The sequence below is a fragment of the Grammomys surdaster genome, unplaced genomic scaffold, assembly GCF_004785775.1.
Source record: "Grammomys surdaster isolate TR1022 unplaced genomic scaffold, NIH_TR_1.0 62, whole genome shotgun sequence".
Lineage (NCBI taxonomy): Eukaryota > Metazoa > Chordata > Mammalia > Rodentia > Muridae > Grammomys > Grammomys surdaster.
The window spans coordinates 24,240,734-24,259,370 of record NW_021604564.1 but is presented as its reverse complement, the minus strand read 5'-3'; positions in this window follow the sequence as shown (position 1 = coordinate 24,259,370).

The following is an 18,637-nucleotide window of genomic DNA, read 5'->3' as shown; positions in this document are numbered from 1 at the left end:
TAAGCAGGGGTGAGCACTACATTTACTGGGCTAATAGTGTCTCACGGGAGCTGGGGAGATAGCTCAGAGGTTAAGAGCTTTTGCAGAGGACCTGAGTTTGGTTCTCAGCACACACATTAGAGCTAATAACTGTCTCTAGCTTCACTTTCCAGGGCTCTGATACCCTCTTCTGATCTCCATGGGCACCAGGCATGTGCTTTATGTTAGGCAAAAACACTCAACAACACAAAATAAAAGCATTTATCATACAGCATCTTGGTGCTATATTCTATTCCTTTGCAAACAGGCCAAGAGGGAGGCAGACACACGGAAGAAAACATCTGGTATCTGACCAACTATTGTTAGGGCAGAATAAATATCATCTTTTCAATATTTGAGGGAGATTTAGCCTGTTTGACCTTTGACGTTTTGGCCTGTATCTGATGCTTCCTTCACATCATCTTGAGAGAGTTTTAACATCAAGGTCTGAGAACATTGGACAATCCTCACATATTCTACCAGTTTCAAGGCTGGTTTTGAGCAATCCAGGAAATTAGATGTTGTACACTGTTGTACACACGAGGTTGGAAGCCTTCCTTGTCCTTTCTTGTAGATTGCCACCTCAGAAGGCGTTTAGTGCTTCTAGTCATAAGGTTCTACATTTATACAAAATTCCTGAGCCAGTGGCTCAGGAAATGGCTTAGTGACTAAAGTGCTTCCAAGTTTGATGGAGACAGTCCAGATCCCCAGCGTTCACATACAATGCTGGGTGGGTGTGGCCTGGCACACCTGTAATCTTGACATTTTAGAAGATGAAGACACAATCCCTGGGGTAAGCTTACTGCCTAGATTATCTGAACCTGCAGGCTTGTGAGTTCATCATGAGATCACGCCTCATCAAACAAAGTAGAGGAAGACACTAAATCTCAGACTCTGGCCTCTACATGTACAAACACACATGTACTTTCACATGTGGAAACACACATATGCAAACCACTTCCTCCCTCCCCTCTCAAAGGAACCTCCCTGAGCTTAAACTGATTTTTACAAAATCTCAAAATAAGGACCAAAAGCACTAAGAGAAAAGGTAAACAAGAGAACCAACCACAGGGAGATGGGAGATGTGCGGCCAGCAAGATATGAGCTACAGAGCTGAAACTCCCAGTCTGTGATAGTGGTCGGGATTCTCTAGAGAGACAGAGCTAGTGTGATAGCTTACTGCTTTTCTACTCTAAGATGTTGGCACATGTGATTGATCTGGAGACATAGGAGAGCATATCTGATAGTATGAGAGCCAATGGTCCACCTGGTCCTGACTGAAGACTCAAGACCAGTAAGTAACACGGAGGTCCAGAGGTGATGGATGTCCTAGCTCAAACAGGCAAAAGGTGAATTAAACCTCCCATTGCTTCTTCCTTCTAGTCAGGTCAAAAGTTTGGATGATTTGGGCCCACTCTGGCTCTGTCTGGTCTTCTTTACTCAGGCTAAGAGTTTGGATATAATCTTTACCACAAGCACCCACATAGACACAATCAGATATCTGAGCATGTCATGGGTCAAGCATGTTGACACATAAAATTAATTACATCACTTAAGAAAGATAACCTTTAACCATCTGAGTTGTGGTTTACCTGTGCTGTGATTGTTCCTTATAAGCTTGAAAATTGCTTCCTGTTATTTACTCTGCTTGGCTAATGTATAAATAAAGATGAATGTTTCTCTGAAATCTCAAAAGCAGGTGATTGGTGTAGAAAACCTTCCTTAACTGTTGCCCACTGTCTACAGAGACAATGCTTGCTAATGACTTGGGCATGCGCAACAGTTCTGAACAAATCTATATATTTACAAATAACTGTCTTCTCAGGTGACAATCAGTTTTTTAAAAAATGTATTAGTATGAGAACACTGTATGAAAGACTGCCTTTTCCTTCCTGCCCTCTTTAGTATATTTAAAATAGTAATCAATTGGAAATAACACTACCATTTTTGACAGAAAAATTTCCCCCAAATAAGTATCTGATATGGTCTTTCTAAGCAGAGTGAACTTTGGTGTCTACCTGCCTTGGAGAAGTCCACACATTCTAACCACAAGTAAGGACTTTCTTATTGTGGTTAGACCATGCAATATTTAATATGGATCTAGAATCACCCAGGAAACAAGCCTCAGGGCACATCTTGGAAGGAGTTTCTAGATTTTGATAGCAGAGGAGTGAAGAATAGGTGTACATGTAGGTGGTACCATTGTATGGCTGGGTTCCCAGACTCACTAAAGAAACCAACATACGCACCAGAATCCATTTCTTTGCTTCCCAGTTGCAGATGTGATGTGGCCAGACACACCGTGCTTCTGATGCCAAGCCTTGCCATGGTAATGAACTGCTTCCTCAAACTGTGAGCCAATAGGACCCCTTCCTTAGCAGCTTCTGTGAGGTAGTTTGTCTCAGAAACGAGAGATCCAGGTGAAATCCACTAGATGGCAGCATTGCCTTATGTCCCTGGATCCTAGGTTACAAGAAACCGGCTGAAATTTAAGTGAATACTGAAGACAGACATTTGGACAGGAGTATCAAACCTGAAGGCCTAACAGAATGATTTTTGATTTTTCCTACCTAAAAACCAGTGGAGGGCTTCTTTAGAGTCAGGCACATGGACCATATGAGTACTTTAACATGTATGTGTCAACGAACCGACCTCCTCAGGGACTCGAGGCCCCTGGGAAAGAAACTAGAGCAGGTAAAAACAAAACAAAACAAAACAAAACAAAACAAAACAAAACAAAACACTATCTCTGTACATAATTTGATAATTACATTGTACACAGGATGTGTTTTGAATGTTTCAGAAATAAAAGTTTTAGTATAATTTCGGTTGCCAAATAATAATGATAATAGCCAGAAGATAGCTACAGCCTGTGGTTTTCTTCTAATCTTTTCCAGTCACACAGCACTTGTATACACACACACACACACACACACACACACACACACACACACACATACACTGATGTATGTACGTGCACACGTGCCCACAAACACACCAACACAATTAGTAAAACATTGAAAAAACACAATATTTAACTTTCCTGCCAGAGAACACACAAACACTAAGAAAGAATGAAGAGGTCGTCATTTAAAAATTATTTTAGAAGCTCTGGGTTTGAAGCAACAATGGCAGCTTGTTCTTTTAGAGGTGATGGTTTTGTGACCAGACAAGCCTTTCTGAAGGATCATTCCATGCTTTATAAAGGTTCACTCTCTACATATGGATGAAACATATCCATTTTCACTTTGAGACATGGTCTTACATTGCCAAGGCTGGTTTTGAACTTGCTATATAGTGTAGGATGACCTGGCACAAGATAAACCCCTGGCTTCACCTCCCAAGTGCCAGGATTACCGGACTTTATCATCGTGCTCTGCTTATGTGGTAGCTGGACCTCATGCACGCTAGGCAAGCACTTTACCAACTGAGCTACACCTTGAGCCGCCATTTTCCCCTTCAGTCTCTCTTTGTTTCTTCCTATCATGGTATTCAATCCTCATTCCCACCGGAAATAAGATAGAGTAAAAGACATGAACTTTTTAAAATTTAATTTTATCACTTATCTCCATGACATGAAGATAGAAACACCGGATATGGTGGCATGCATTTACAATCCTAGCTCTTGGGGATCTGATGCAGGAGGATTGAAGGTTAATGGCTAGATGGCTAGCCTGGGTTACCTAACAAACCTTATTTCTACAAACAAACAATACAACAGTGGAACTTGTTCATCACGTGGTTCAATAACGGAGTTAAAACCAGCAGTGAAATTTGACACCCTAAACTGCCCAAGTAGGAAGTTTTAGTATTAGCATAAAAATTCCAATTAGATTTGTGAGCAGCAGGCTTTGGGCTGCTGCAAGCCTTGGCCCAGGACAGTCTCAGGTCAAGTGTACCTGGAAATTCTGGCAGGTGTCAGTACTGACTCCAGAAATCCAAGCTTGCTTAAGGTAAAATGCTAGGACACGGATCTAGCAAAAAAAAAAATCTGAGAGGCCATTCTAGACTCAGCCAACATGCAAAAAAAAAAAAAAAAAAAAAGCCTCTAACACATCGAGGCCACTGAGGCATAGATGTGACACCTGAGTCGGCGCTGCTTAATAGGAACAGGGTTAGAGTGAGCTTCATGGCTCCTGTTCTCGGTTAATAGGCTGCATATGTGTGAGGAGAGGAGGAGGGATCACTGTCATAATTTCCTTTGTGCCCTCATTTAAAATTGATTTGAAATGCTATTAGTTGTTGAGTCTGGGGAGGAAAGAGGGCGTGAAGGTTAATTAAAAGAACACACAGCAAGGTGGCTCTATCTCAGGACACTTGACCAGAATGAGACTTGAGGTCCCTTCTGGGCCACACTCCTTACTGATGGAAGCTTGTCAGTTTCTGAGTCTTTCTTCTGTGGATGTTGGTAAATCTATACATCCCTAAGCCTCACAGAGGTATCTGAAGCCCATTAGAGATACATATATTTCTTTTTTTAATTATTTCCATTGTTTGGAAAAATATGACTAAGGCACAAAGACAAGAATAAAGGAATAAAGTGTCCTAGTTATACTTAATTTGGTTCCTTCTTTGAATATGAAAACTTATTTTAAAAATTATTTTTGGTACCCAAGATTCAACTCACAAACCACACGAAGCTCATGAAGAAGGAAGACCAAGTGGGGGTCCTTCTTAGAAGGAGTAACAAAATACTCAAGGGAGCAAATATAGAGACAAAGCATGGGTTAGAAACTGAAGGAGGGGCCGTCTGGAGACAATTCCACCTGGGTATCCATCCATGTGCAGTCACCAAAGGTAGACGCTGATGTAGATGTCAGGAAGTGCATGCTGATAAGAGCCTGATATGGATGTCTCCTCAGAGGCCTTCAAGAGTCTGACATATTCAGAGGCAGATGCTCACAACTAGCCATTGAACTGATAATGGGGTTCCCAATGGAGGAGTTAGAGTGAAGACTGAAGGAGCTGAAGAGATTTGTGGCCCCATGAGGAGAGCAACAGTACCAGTACCAACCAAACAGTGCTCACAGGGTGTAAAACACCAGCCTGGGAGCACATAGGGAGGGACCTATGGCTCCAGCTGTATGGGTGGGAGAGGAGATACTTGGTCCTATGAAGGCTGGAAGCTGTGTGTGGGGGAATTCCAGGGTGGAGAGTTGGGAGTGGGGGGGCAAGTGGGGGCACATCCTCATAGAAGCAGGAAGAGGGGGGATGGGATAGGGGGTTCCTAGGTGGGGGGGCAGGGAAGGAAATGGGGTAAGGGGAAATGTAAATAAAATATCCAATTTAAAAACAACAACAACAACAACAAAAACCCACAAAAGTTATTTTTGGCATATATTGGTGTTCACATAAAATCAATATATGTGTATTTCACACAGAAACCCACTATAAATCCTGCACATATGTACATAAGGAAATAAAGAAGCCATACTTCTATGTGTTATATGCTGGGTTCTTAATGGGATTTTGTATTTTGAATTGCCTCTGAAATACCTGAAACTTTCTTCTCTCTTCCCTCTACTTCTCCCAGTTCCACCCACCTCCCCTCATATATGGATCCACCCCTTTTGTACCTCATTTAGAAAACCAACAGATTTCTGAGGTATAGTAATAAAATAAAGTATAATATAATAAAGTATAAGATAAAACAAAAACACACACATAAGAATAGGACAAAACAGACAAACAGAAGGAAAGGAGCCCAAGAGAAGGTCAAAGAATGGGGAGACTCACTCATGTCCACTCTCAGGAATCCCATCAAAATGTTAACCTAGAAGTCATAATATATACACAAAGGACCTGTCAGATAAAAAGAGAGAAGAAAAACACAAATAAAATAAGTAAAAATAAAAATTAGATTAAATTAAAGAAGAAAGAGGAGAAGAAGGAGGAGGAGGAGAAGGAGGAAGAATAAAAGAAAGAACAAAAGAAAGAAAAGGAAAAAGGAAAAGCTTCGACACAGCATTGTGAAACAAGGAGTCTCCAAAGATGTCACTGAGTTTGTTTTCTGTTGGCCTGGCATGCAGCCCACCCTTATGAGTAGTTACTTCCCCAGTGAAACTCCCCTGGAAGAAACTAAAATTTCATTTGCAGGTGATATCAATTGGAGTTATTTTCTGGGTTATGGATGGCAGCATGTGTCCACTTCTTTTCATTTCTTGGACTTCATCTGATGCAGCCCTGTGCAGCCCTGTGCAGCCCCATGCATCTTCCCCATTCTCTGCGAGTTCATATGTGTGTGGATTCTTTTTATTTAGAGGGTCTTGTTCTCCTGGTGTCCTCCATCCTCTCTGGTGCTTACACTCTTTCTACTTTCTCTTCCATGGGGGCCTGAGTCTGGAGGAGAGGATTTTGATGAAGATACCCCATTTAGGGCTGAGTGTTCAAGGTCTCTCAGTCTCTGTCTTTATTCCCATCTGCTGCAGGAGGAAGCTACTCTCATGATGGTTGAGGAAGGCACTGTATCAATATGGCAGAATGCCATTATGAGTCACGCTTTAAAAACTTTTATCCAACATATTATTTTTATTATTTGGGAATTTCACATCATGCACCCCAATCATACTCATCTCCTAGTCCCCCCACTTTTTCCTCCCTTTGTGACCTCCCCCTTGTAAAACAACAAGAAAAAAAATCCTAAGTCCAATTTTTGTTGCCCATATACTCATTGGAGCATGGTCAAGCTCCTGGTGGTTAGTTAGCCCTTTAAAAAACCTGAGTCCTTCCTTCCCACACCCACTTCAGAAGCCATCATCTGTGGAGAGCTACAGGTCAGCAACCTTATCACAATTTTAAAGAATTCTCTTCCTCAATGGCTTTCTGTCTGAGCCGTTACTTTATTGAGAGCTGGGGTAGGATGAGGGGTAGGTGTTGTCACAGAGGCCTTCTGTGTCTCTCATTCTCAACTGTGAGTTTGCAGTCATCACTACCTCTGCAAAAGTAGACCGTGATAGTCACACGGTCTCTAGTATTAGCATGTGTCTGGGACTTCAGCATGGTCTATCATAGCTGTACAGACCACACATATCAACACAGCCTTTGGTGGTATGTTAAAGGCAAGGCTCACAACCAAAAATAGGAACCATTTTATTGCCCCCTCCCTATTAAAGAACAGTAGTATTTTGTTTTTACCCCTTGGGCCCTAGCTATGTAGATTAGATTCCTGGCCATGCAAACTGTCACAGAGCAGATCTTAAGTTGAATCAGATATTGATTGGTTACTCCAACAGACTTTGTGCCACTATTGTACAAGCATTTCTCACAGGCAGGAACCACTGTACTGAAAGGATCCAAGGCTGGGTTGGTGTTTATGATTCTCTCTTGATAGCATGTGGGACACTTTCCTGTACCAAAGACAGACACAGATGAAGGTTCTATTTAGGTACCAGCTCATGCTTAGTGAGTTGTGAAGGTGTTGCCTTCAGCACTGGGGCCTTGCTGTCAGTTTGTGGAGAGCAGCCTATAGACTTGGCAACAGATTTGGCAACAGACTGTGTTACTTGTGGGTTCCCATGGGACTCCTTTGGCCAAAAACTCAATTAGATATAAACCCAATCCTGCTACTAGAAGCTTCATTTGGTGATAAGAGATTTTCAGCTGGAACTCTGTCTCCTCTGTTATTTGCTGGTTCCATTTAGATACCCTTCGTATATGTATGTATTTTAGGAAGCGTCTACTGAATTAGGTTTTCACACTAGCCCTCAGAGGGCCCTTAATTTTATCTATCTCTCCCCATATCCCCCCATCTCCTTCTCTTATCTCTCCTTCTCCACTTGGTCCTCCTTTTCAGTACTTCCCCATTCATCAAAAGCCTTTTACTCAATTTCCCTTGAGAGAGCTATCTGTCTCCCCATCCCCTCTCCAGGCCCTTACTCTATAACTAACCTCCATGATTATATGGACTGTACGTAGCTTGGTTATTATTGACTTAACAGCTAATATCTGTGTATTAGCAAATACATACAATATTGATCTTTTTGAGTCTAAGACACATACTCAGTATGATTTATATCCATTTACCTGCAAATTTCAGTTGTTTTCACAGCTGAGTAATACTCCCTTGTGTGCAATGAGTTGAAGTGATACTTGTAATGGTTAATCAAATATCTCTAGGGTAGGGTAGGATTTGGTACATGTCAAGAATAGTATAGCTAGATACATACCCATCATCTTGAAAACCCTCCACACTGATTTCCATAGTGGCTGAACAAGTTTGCACTTCCATCAGAAATAGATCAATGTTCTACTTGCTCCACACTCTGGCTTGTATGAGCTGTCACATGTTTTATTGATCTTAGCCATTCTGGCAGGTGTAAGATGAAATCTCAAAGTCATTTTGATTTGTATTTCCCTGATGGCTAAGGATATTTAACATTTTGTGTTTCTCAGCTGTTTGAGTTCCTTCTTTTGAGAGTTCTCTGTTTAGATTCATACCCCATTTTAAAACTATATTATTTGATTTCTTGATATTTAGTTTCTTGAGTTCTTTATATCTCCTGGATATTAGCCCTCTGTCACATGTGTAGTTGGTAAAAATTTTTTCCAGTTCTGGCTGCTTTGTCAGAATGATGATGTCCTTTGTTATGAAGAAGCATTTTAGTTTTATGAGGTCTTATTTGTTAATTGTCGATCTTAGTGCTTTTGCTAAATGTAACGTATTTGGGAAGTCTCCTGTGCCAATGAGTTCCAGATCACTCCCCATTTTCTCTTCTATTAGGCTCTGTGTATTTGGTTTTACATTGCGGTCTTTGATCCATTGGAGCTTTGTGTAGTGCAGGCTAGTGAGTATGAATCTATTTGAATATTTCTACACAGAACCATTCAATTTGACCAGAACCGTTTGTTGAAGATGGTGTCTTTTTTTCTGATGTGTATTTCTGGCTTCATTATTTAAAAAAAATCAGGTATCTATAGGTATATGGATTCATGTCTGGGTCTTCAATATCATTCCATTGACCAAGGTGTATGTTTAAACGTTTTAAAGTCTGGCAAAATGTTTTGAGCCCACCACAGTATTTGCCAGGTGATTGAACTAGGCCATGCACAACATTGCCTGCACACTTTATATTTTCAAGAGAATGAGAGCACTGTCAAGGTTTTGCAGCCACGGTGGTCTCTTTCCCTTTGAATTCTGGAGGACAAGGTAGCTGCCAACAGATATAATTCCTCCTGGAGCAGAGATGGGCTTTCTCCATGGGGTCACTTTGCAGTAAGTCAGAGAGCTGAAGCCCATGAATTAAATAGTTAAGCTGTGCCCATGAGCTGTGCTATCAGAGGAAATAACTGCTGTTAGGTGAAAGCTAAATGGTGTAGAGGGGCAAAAAAAAAATTCCTCATTTTCATCAGCTAATAATCAAAACAGTTTGACATTGGCCAGACAGAGCCAAAAATATGGAAGCAATTATTGAATTAAATGAAAATATCCCAAAATTATATGTTATTATTTTGTGTTTTAAAGGTAAAAAAACATTTCACGAAGATTCTATTACATGTTGATTGAATGAAAAAAAAATGTTAGGAGTGGCTTTAAAGGCAAAATAAGAAGCATGTTATCTTAAAGCATCAGTGAAAAATATACAGAGAATCCTTACTCCACACCCAGGGCCTTGCTTTAAACTGTGGGCTGACGTACGTATCATCAGTTTGGAACAACTAGTTCTTTGATGGGGTGAAAATAGCGTCACTGACAAGAAAGAGAGGCCTTAAAAGTCTAGTCAGGAGTTTGATCAAATACATATAGTCTTCAAAAATGACCATGGTAGTTATAAATCTCACACTCTGTTTTTACTTTTTGGGACCATTACACACCCTAACTGTATTAACACTATAATAACAACATAGTGTTTCCTGTCATTTCAAGAAATCTGAAAAGGTGATGAAAGACATTTCCTACCTATGATGTCAGAGGTTATTTGAACTGCCATTAAGTTGATAATGACACTCTTTCTGGTCACTTACAGGCGATGAGGTATTCTTGATCAGACTATGTGACACAGAATGGCCCCTATCCTATGACAAATGCCTTTTGAACACTCAGCATTCATTACTCTAATGACATTAGCAGGGCTCCTGAATTATATTTGGCATCTGTGATATCTAAACAGTATTATAAAAGTTAGAATTTCCTCTATTTTTATACTAAGCATAACTTACTTGTTTTTTGAACGATAAGAAGCTCCTTGTTTTCCATGTTGAGATAAATACAGATTGTCTGTCGTGGATCTCAGATTCTGTTGTGTTGATTGTAGCTTCATTTATTTTCCTTAAAGACTAGACGCATGTCTAAGTCATATACATGAGACATGATCAAATAAATGGAAACCTCTTGGTCCTTTTCTTTTGGCTTGAGATATAAATTAAGGAATATATAATGGTCTAGGTATCTCTCACACTAATCTTGGTCTTTCCTAGTACCCAGTGTTCTGCTTAGATGTAATTTGTCAATTTGATATAGCCTGGAGTGGACTGAGAAGAGAGGCCTTAATTGTGGACTTGCCTTGGTCAGAATGTCACGGGGTCAAGATTTTGGGTGTATTGTCTTGATTGAAGACTGATGTAGCAAGACAAAGCCCACTGTGGGCTGCACCTTTCCCTAGACAGGTGGGTCTGTGCTGTATGAAAAAGCCAGCTAAGCATGAGTCATAGAATAACTCAATAAGCCTTGTTCCTCTATGGTTTCTGCTTCAAGTTCCAATCCTGACTTCCCTCAATGATGAACTGTGATTTAAAAGTGTAAGTTGAAACACAATTTTTTGTCCCTTAAGTTGCCTTTGATCTAAGTGTTTTATCATCACAACAGAAGAAAACTAGAATACTTACATCGATTGCTTTTCTATGTTCTCCAGAAATCTTGTAAAGAAAGAAAAATCATAACTATATGACAAGAAGAGACATTACAGCATCAATTTAAAAGCTGAGAAGAACACTGACCACGGAATAAGAAAAAGTTCTCTGCCAACCACCAGGCATGTGACTAAGGCCATACTAGACAATTTAGCCTCGGCTGAGATTATATAGAGCAGATCTGCTCAATTAACCATGAACTCATACAAAATTAAAATTTCTAATGATTTAAGTAAATTAATTTTAGGTTAAAATTGCATACAAGCAAAAATGACTGTTATAAATATAGAAATTGGAGTATTTGTTTACAAACAAGATATATTATCTAGACTTTTTTTGTTGTTGATTTAAAATCTATTATTGAAAATGTCTTCTAAGGAAAGCTTAGTTTAACCAACTCACTGCAACCAGGCCTTTAAGGATTCCATGAACTGACTTCTTTTAGTGGAAAGTTATGCATTTGTCATGAATTCCTAAATTCTTTTCTTAGTTTCACAAAGGCTAGTTGTAGTTTATCAAGATATCAGCACATCTTCTAGTTTTATTTTCACTCCAGTTTTACCTTTATATATGTATACACACTCCTATTTTTTATGTTCACTTGAGAACATTTGGGCATCATGCACATTAGCCACTGTTAGTTCAGCATGACACACTGTAGATGCAACACTACCACTAATGTATTTTTCATATTCCTGTTGGAATGTACACTAAGCTCTGAATGCAATCAGGGAGGAACTTTAACTGTACTTATTGTCAATAAGAATTCTATTTCAGCATGCCTACAGAACACACCACTCCTCTTTTTATCAGGGAATATTTGAGTGACAAAAATTCACTTATATTTGCTGTACTTTGTTGTCTTCTCTTCTGATTGTTGAGTGTTAGGAAATTCAAGAAGTTGCAGGGCTTAGAAAGTGTGATCATTAATCTTATTCTAGAGCTGTCTTGTTTATTGTTATTTTGTCTTGATATTTTGATCAAGGATGAGAACTGGTTTCCTCTTGTCTAGATTGGTTTGAAAGAGCAGAGTTCAGGGGTGTCTAGTATACCCCGTATCCACCCCCAGTCCCAGATGTTCAGAGTCTGTATTCCTTTTCCCGAGATGAGCTGGATCATTGTAACAGCTGGCTCTGTACCAGTCTTTATCAGGGGATGCATCCTTAAAACTGCCATCTGCAATCTGAAGGAATCACACTTTCCACTTAGGGACAACTTTATTTTCAAATAGTGACAATTTTAGTTTCAAAATCAAAGTATAATTCATGCTAAGAGTGATACTTGGAGCAAAAAAATGATATGTAATGAGTAACCGAGAATTCCGTCTCAGAAATGAGAAATAAGAAAACGAAAAATGTCCTATGTCTGAAATATCTATCTCCAGACTTTATTGATAGAAATTTAAGAATAAAGATCTCAACTCTATATTGGAGCAGTTGTCAAGCTGTGCATCAAACTGAATAGGGAGGAACATAATAATCCAATCTTTTATCACATCAATCTTGGTAATCGTCAATGGATGGGTTAGGATTTGGAAATCTCTACTAATGTCTAGTTCATGCCAGTGACTTATTTCCTATGATAACATATTCTTGTAAGTTCCACGGATGATGATGGCATTTTCTCCATAGTAGGTTAGGATTAATTCTGTTGCCTTTTATTCTCAAAGAAAAGGCCATTTTTTTTTTTTGGAAGAAGGCCACAATTTTTATGACAATTCTCTTCATAAGAATGGATAGAAGTGAATCTTTGACCTCCTATGAACACATCACAGAATTCTTCTAGTGCTGACTTAAACACCCCAGAGAACTGTGCTTTAAACAAAGTAGATTTCACAGTTAGGTAATTTGGATCTACTCTGCTGGTTTGCTGAGTAGCCTTCAACAAGTCACTTAACCTAAGTCAGAAAATGTTTTGAAATCCTTTGATAGAGGTTCCTGTGTTTAACCCAAGTATCACACTAAATTCTATTTTTATACAGTCCTCAGGGGAAATTTCAAGAGCATTACATAGAGTTAGAATTTGGCACAATAAGACCATTATGGATTTGGGAATTGAATAAGAATGTTCAATATTTAAGATTTTCAATACTTCAGCAACTGAGGTATGAATGATGGGGAAAACTTGCTTTTGCAAAGATACTATAGAGTAGAGACTGAATGCCAGTGGAGAGAAATGATCAGGAACGTTTCACGGCCTGGTAGCTAAAGCTGGACTCACTGATGGTGATTTATCAACTTGTCTTCCAGTGAGGGACTGAGAGACAGTTAGATAAATAAAATGGTATCCCTTCATGGACATCATGCTTTGAGTATATCTGGTTCTGGAAGGAGTGTCAGGGGAAGACACCCTGTCATTCATGCACAGTCTGGACACCTGGAGCCTGTGCCAAGGTACCAACTCTTCTTGCTGTATAGCCTGACTATTTCAGTTAGTCCTTCAAAAGGAAATAAAAATGCTTACTTGGTTTCATGTGTATGAGTGTTTCCTGTATGTATTGGTACCATATGCATGCTTAGTGCTCTTGGAAGCTAGAAGAGGGCACTGGGTTCCGTGGATCTGGACTTACAGACAGTTGTGAGCTGCCCTATGGATGCTGGGAACTGAACTCAAGTTCTCTTTGAGAGCAGCAAGTGCTCTTAAACACTGAGCTGTCTCTCTAAGCACTATACCTGTTACAAAGAGGGTCTTTTTTGAGGACTGTAAGGTATTGTTTTGTCTATTGTAAATTAGAGAACTTTCAGTTCCAAACCTGAAGTGAGATGGCAGACAGGATGACATTGGCTGATCATTACAATGGATGTTTTCGATATAGATGATATATAAATGATAGTCTTAGGACCAGAGAAGCCTGAAATTACCCTGCTCCTGGAAGTAACTTAGTGATTGTTCTGGTGCTTGTGTGTAATTTCATCTCAGTCACACAGAAAATTAGTCAAAGTCATTAAAACATTTCTGGATGCTCAGGTTGTTCCACAGATCTTCACTGTGCCTCTGCCCCTTCCAGGGCTATTCTTGGTTTGAAGGATGTGGTGGTTCAGAAGAAAGACACATAACACTGGAGCTGCCTTTCTGAGTGACTGTTTTGAATAAACTCATTATTTCCTGTGAAATGTAACCTTTTTGTGTATTGTGCTTCTTTTAGAATGCTGTGCTTTGCCAGCTGCTGCATCTCAGGCAACCTGAAAGAGCATCAGAGGGCAACTTGCCCCATTAGATCAGTTAGTGTTCCTTCATTTTATAGCAAGCTGCTTTTCGAGTGGCTGACACTCGCCAATGAGTTCTAAGTGAACCTGCTCTTGGTCAGCATTCATTTATTGTTCTCTGCAAAGGTTTGTGCTGATCTGAGATTGCTCTTGAAGGTGTGACCACTCTGAAGTAACTGGTGCTTTGTTAATAGTTATTTGTTCCCTGACATTCCATAGCAGATGAAGTATCAAACAATTTCATTTTTTCTCACACACTCAACTCAGACATAGTCCAGCTGTCCTGTTGTAGGCAACAAATACATCTGTCAGGCATTAATTGTGCTCTTGGAATGAATCTGGAGATACATAACCTCTATTCAACCTGCTTGCAAGCTGGGGCGGATGCAGAGATTCTCACAGAGGGTGTTAGATGACTCAGTAGACACATGTGGGACACTGAGGAAACAGAAGGAAGACCTAACTCAGATGTAAGGGGATGTCCAGACCCAAAGGATGAAACCTACTTGTATTACTTATTGTTTGTGAGTTAATGGGTTACTATAAAACAAAATGGGTTAACACAACTATAAACATTTTTTCCCACAGTGTCCCTGGGCCAGGAATCTGCAGATATTTAGCTGGATAGCTCATGCTCTGGTTTATCTCAGGAGGTAGAGTTGAGATGTGAGCCCAGCCATGTTTGAAAACTTGCCTGGGACCTCAGTACCAGTGTTCAAGATGTCTTTTTCAAGTGACTTGCAAATATGTTGTTTACTGGTGGGTGGGCAACCTCAATTCCTTCCCATCACAGTCTGGCCCCAGTTCCGCATGGGTGCTTCCATGATATAGTGGATGTTTTCCCCAGAGCTACTCAAGAGCAGTCAATGCAGAAATCCTTATGTCTTTTCTGACCTAGCCTTGAAAATTCTTTACTTCTGTAGGGTTCTCGTTACCCCACGAGCACCCCAAGAGCACCCCACGAGCCAGCTATGGTTTCCTTGAGAGTGACCAAATGCGGCTGTGATGCTCAGGATGTGAGAATCTCAGGAGCCATCTAGCAGATTGTGAGCACTCTGCTCATCAGAGAGGTCTCACTGTGGTTCAGTGCTGGCCACAAGAATATCTGCACCCTTGGGGCTTGACAAGCATGGATGATGATGTTGCTCTCTAATTTCATTCATTGTACAGCTATCAGCACATCATTTCCAAAACTCACAGCTGCCCTAAAATGCACTCACTGAGTCTGAGCATTTAACTGAAGCCTCAAGTATGAAGGGAAAGATCTGAGGTGGCTGATTCTAGAGCATCCTTTTTACTGGTGATGCATAGACTCAAGAGCTCCAGGTAACAGCAACTAACACTTGAGTCCTCTGTTGCTTTTCTGGATAAACTTTGGTCTATAACTCCTCTGTTTCCACTGAAAAATAACAGTGACCGTATATAATGGATCACATCTTTTTATTGATTTATTTAAATTGTGTGTGTGTTCCCAGAAGCCAGAAGAAGATGTCAGACTGACTGGTGGTGGAGTTACAGGGAGGGTCTCCCTAAGAGCAGTTAAATGTTCTTAGCCGTTGAGCCATCTCTCCAGGCCCATCATGTCTTTTTAGAGAGATAAAGTTGTATGTATATGACTGTGGAAAATTTATCTTGTTTTCCTCATGAAAGATGCCACCTTTGCATTTCATAGATAGCTGAATTAATTTGTATCTTCCAGAGTCACTCTTGATTTGTTTCATTATTTAGCAGAAATTGAAGCCAGTTTATCTTGTCAAAGCACCCAAAGGATTGTTCCAGATCAACAAGGAGGTATTGTTTCTAATATAGAAACAATTTTCTTGTAAGATTTCCCTTGATCCACTCATCTGTGGCGCCTTCCCCTGCAGTTCTGTTACTGCCCATTATAATGTTACCCCGTAACTACCCACTTAAGGCAGCATAGCCCATTGCCATGGAAATGAATCACAACTTTCAGATTTGGTGCCCTGGCTCTGTTTCTTTACCAAATAGGCAAGGTATATGTTCTTCAAAGACAAGTCCCCTTTAAGCAGAAAACAGGAGGGTGATATCTAAAATTAGGAAGGCTGGAAGGACATATTCAGATGCCTTAATTACAAATTTTAGGTATCTGGTCCCACAACTATGAAAATCCTTGTGATACCCATCATTTCTTTTATAACGTAACAAATTTACTAAACAGTACTCGGCAATTATTTTCTATTAATTAATTAATTAGCTTTATAAAGCCCCCTTCATTACACACAGTATATTTAACAGTGACTCTACACACATACTGCTGTGTCTAATTAACCTTACTTTGTTAGGATGTTAGATTAAATATGTTTTTGATTGTGAACGTAGTCTTTAACGGCTGAGCCGTCTCTTCAGCCCTAGATTGAATATGTGAAAATGAATGTTTTGCATATTATGTGGGGTTGGGTCTCTTCAGTACGTTTTCTATGTACACATATTGCATGTGTACACTGCATACATAAGTCATCTTGAAACAGATTGATTACATAGTGTTCTCAGTATTTATTGTCTCGTGCTCTTCCTTTCTTTTCTCATCAATCTGGAAGAAATTTAGTGCGTAAACAAGAAGGAATCGATGCGATCATCCCCACCATCAGGCTTAATGAGTGTCTGGCTTTGTCCTGGCTTCCGCGCGGCAGCTGGTGCTGTGCCGGTGGACTGGTGCTTCAAGAGCAGAAATCTACCTTCTAAATTTCAGTGCACACATGTGTAGACACACAGCACATAGAGCCTTGGATCCCAGTTCCCTAACATAGGATATGTCATGAAAAATATTAATCATAAATGTCCTGAAAATTGGATCTGATCTCCCTAATACTCTACTCGCTGTTGCAATGGAAATGTTTTCTAATAAAAAATATCCAAGTCTGCCAAACCAGTGCAGCGATCTCCAGAGTATCATACCATTTTCCAAGCACAATTTTACGAGCCTGATGTCAAGTCGCCAAACTTGGCCACCAAGCTTGCTCCAAAATGCTGAACTCTTAGCAAAAATGCTTTTTATAATAACTCCAATCCTTGCCCAGACTAACTCTCGAATATGATAGTGTCCAAGTTCATTATTAATTTTTTTATTGGTCCTAGCTGAGTACCCCATCCAGAGTTGTCTGTTGGAAAAGCTCCTTATTTCTTCTGTCTGCTTTGATTCACTTTGTTTGTTTATTCTGTTCTATGTAAGTTATCAGGAAGTGAGGGGAAGGACAGAAACGAAAGTTCCTGTCTGAATTTTCTTTCTTATACTATTTGTATTGATATAGCTACCAAGTCATTGTCTAAGGTGATGGCCTGGTTTATTCTTTTAATTGGATTGTTCTGGCCGCTCACGTGCAAGGCATTGATTTGTGGCTCTGATGCTTCCCAGCCTCTTGATTGTGTTTAATGCTCCATGTTCTGCCTTAAATGTAAGCTTTCCCCAGCCTATTATGAACATAACAAATTATCACACAAAGACACAATAATTATACAAAACCTTGGGAGGTAAAAGGTGGTATTTGTAGTGAGGCAGCGTGTAAAGTTCTGAGTGTGTCGGGTTGAGACAGAAGAAAATTAAAAAATGAAAGAGAGGTAAAAAAAATCCACTTTTGTTAGGATTAAAGTTTTATTTTGCTTTACTCCTGGGATTTCCAGTAAATATGGACAAAGATGTCAATTCAAATGTGCTATTTGCCTTCTCAGTGCCTCTCATGGTAGTTCCCCCAGCCCTGTCCCAAATACATTCCTCTGCTTACACCACACTGAACACACTGTCCAGTTACTTCATCCCATCCCAGAAATGCTGTAATTTTGGGAAAGATTAAGAGCGATTCCTTTGTTCTCAAGCCGCTTTGCAGTTTTTCAGCCTTCTGAGATATCTCCAGGAGAAAGGAGACTCAGTGCTAGGAACAGATCTTTTCTAGATTTAGTCACTGGAGTTGTTCAAGAAGTTTGATGAAATAGAGCAGGATAGGCGGGCAGCCTGGCTCTGGGTGCAGCTTGCTGTAAAGGGGAGGGGCAGGGAGGGGGCAGAGTTAGTGGATGTACCATTAGCTACTAGAATTCCTAAAGATGAGAGATGCAGAGAGAGTGTCAAACTATCTCTCTTATTCTTTCGTCCAGTTGTTCAGTAATTGTCCTCGTATATACCTCTTAGATTTCTAGGTTTCACAGTATCTTGGTCTCATCTGATAGTCTACCAAATCCTTTGCATGTACTTCTTTGGAAGTCATTTAGAAAGACCAGGATTTAGCCATACATACCCCATTGTTCATTTTTTTTCCTGCACAAATACACACATCTGTAACCAAAGTGAGAATATAAACCTTGCTCTCATTCCTACTTTTCTCAAGCCATTCTCAACCTATAACAAATCAGTCTCCTCTAGCATCCTTAACTCAAAATTAGGATAAAAGCATCTTTTGGTATTGAACACTCTCAAGGGCATTTTGAAAAATCCATATGCTACATAGCACACAGTATTTAACCATAAAGTTGAAAGCTTATGTCCAAACAAAAGTTGTCTGTCTATCCATCTATCTATCTATCTATCTATCTATCTATCTATCTATCTATCTATC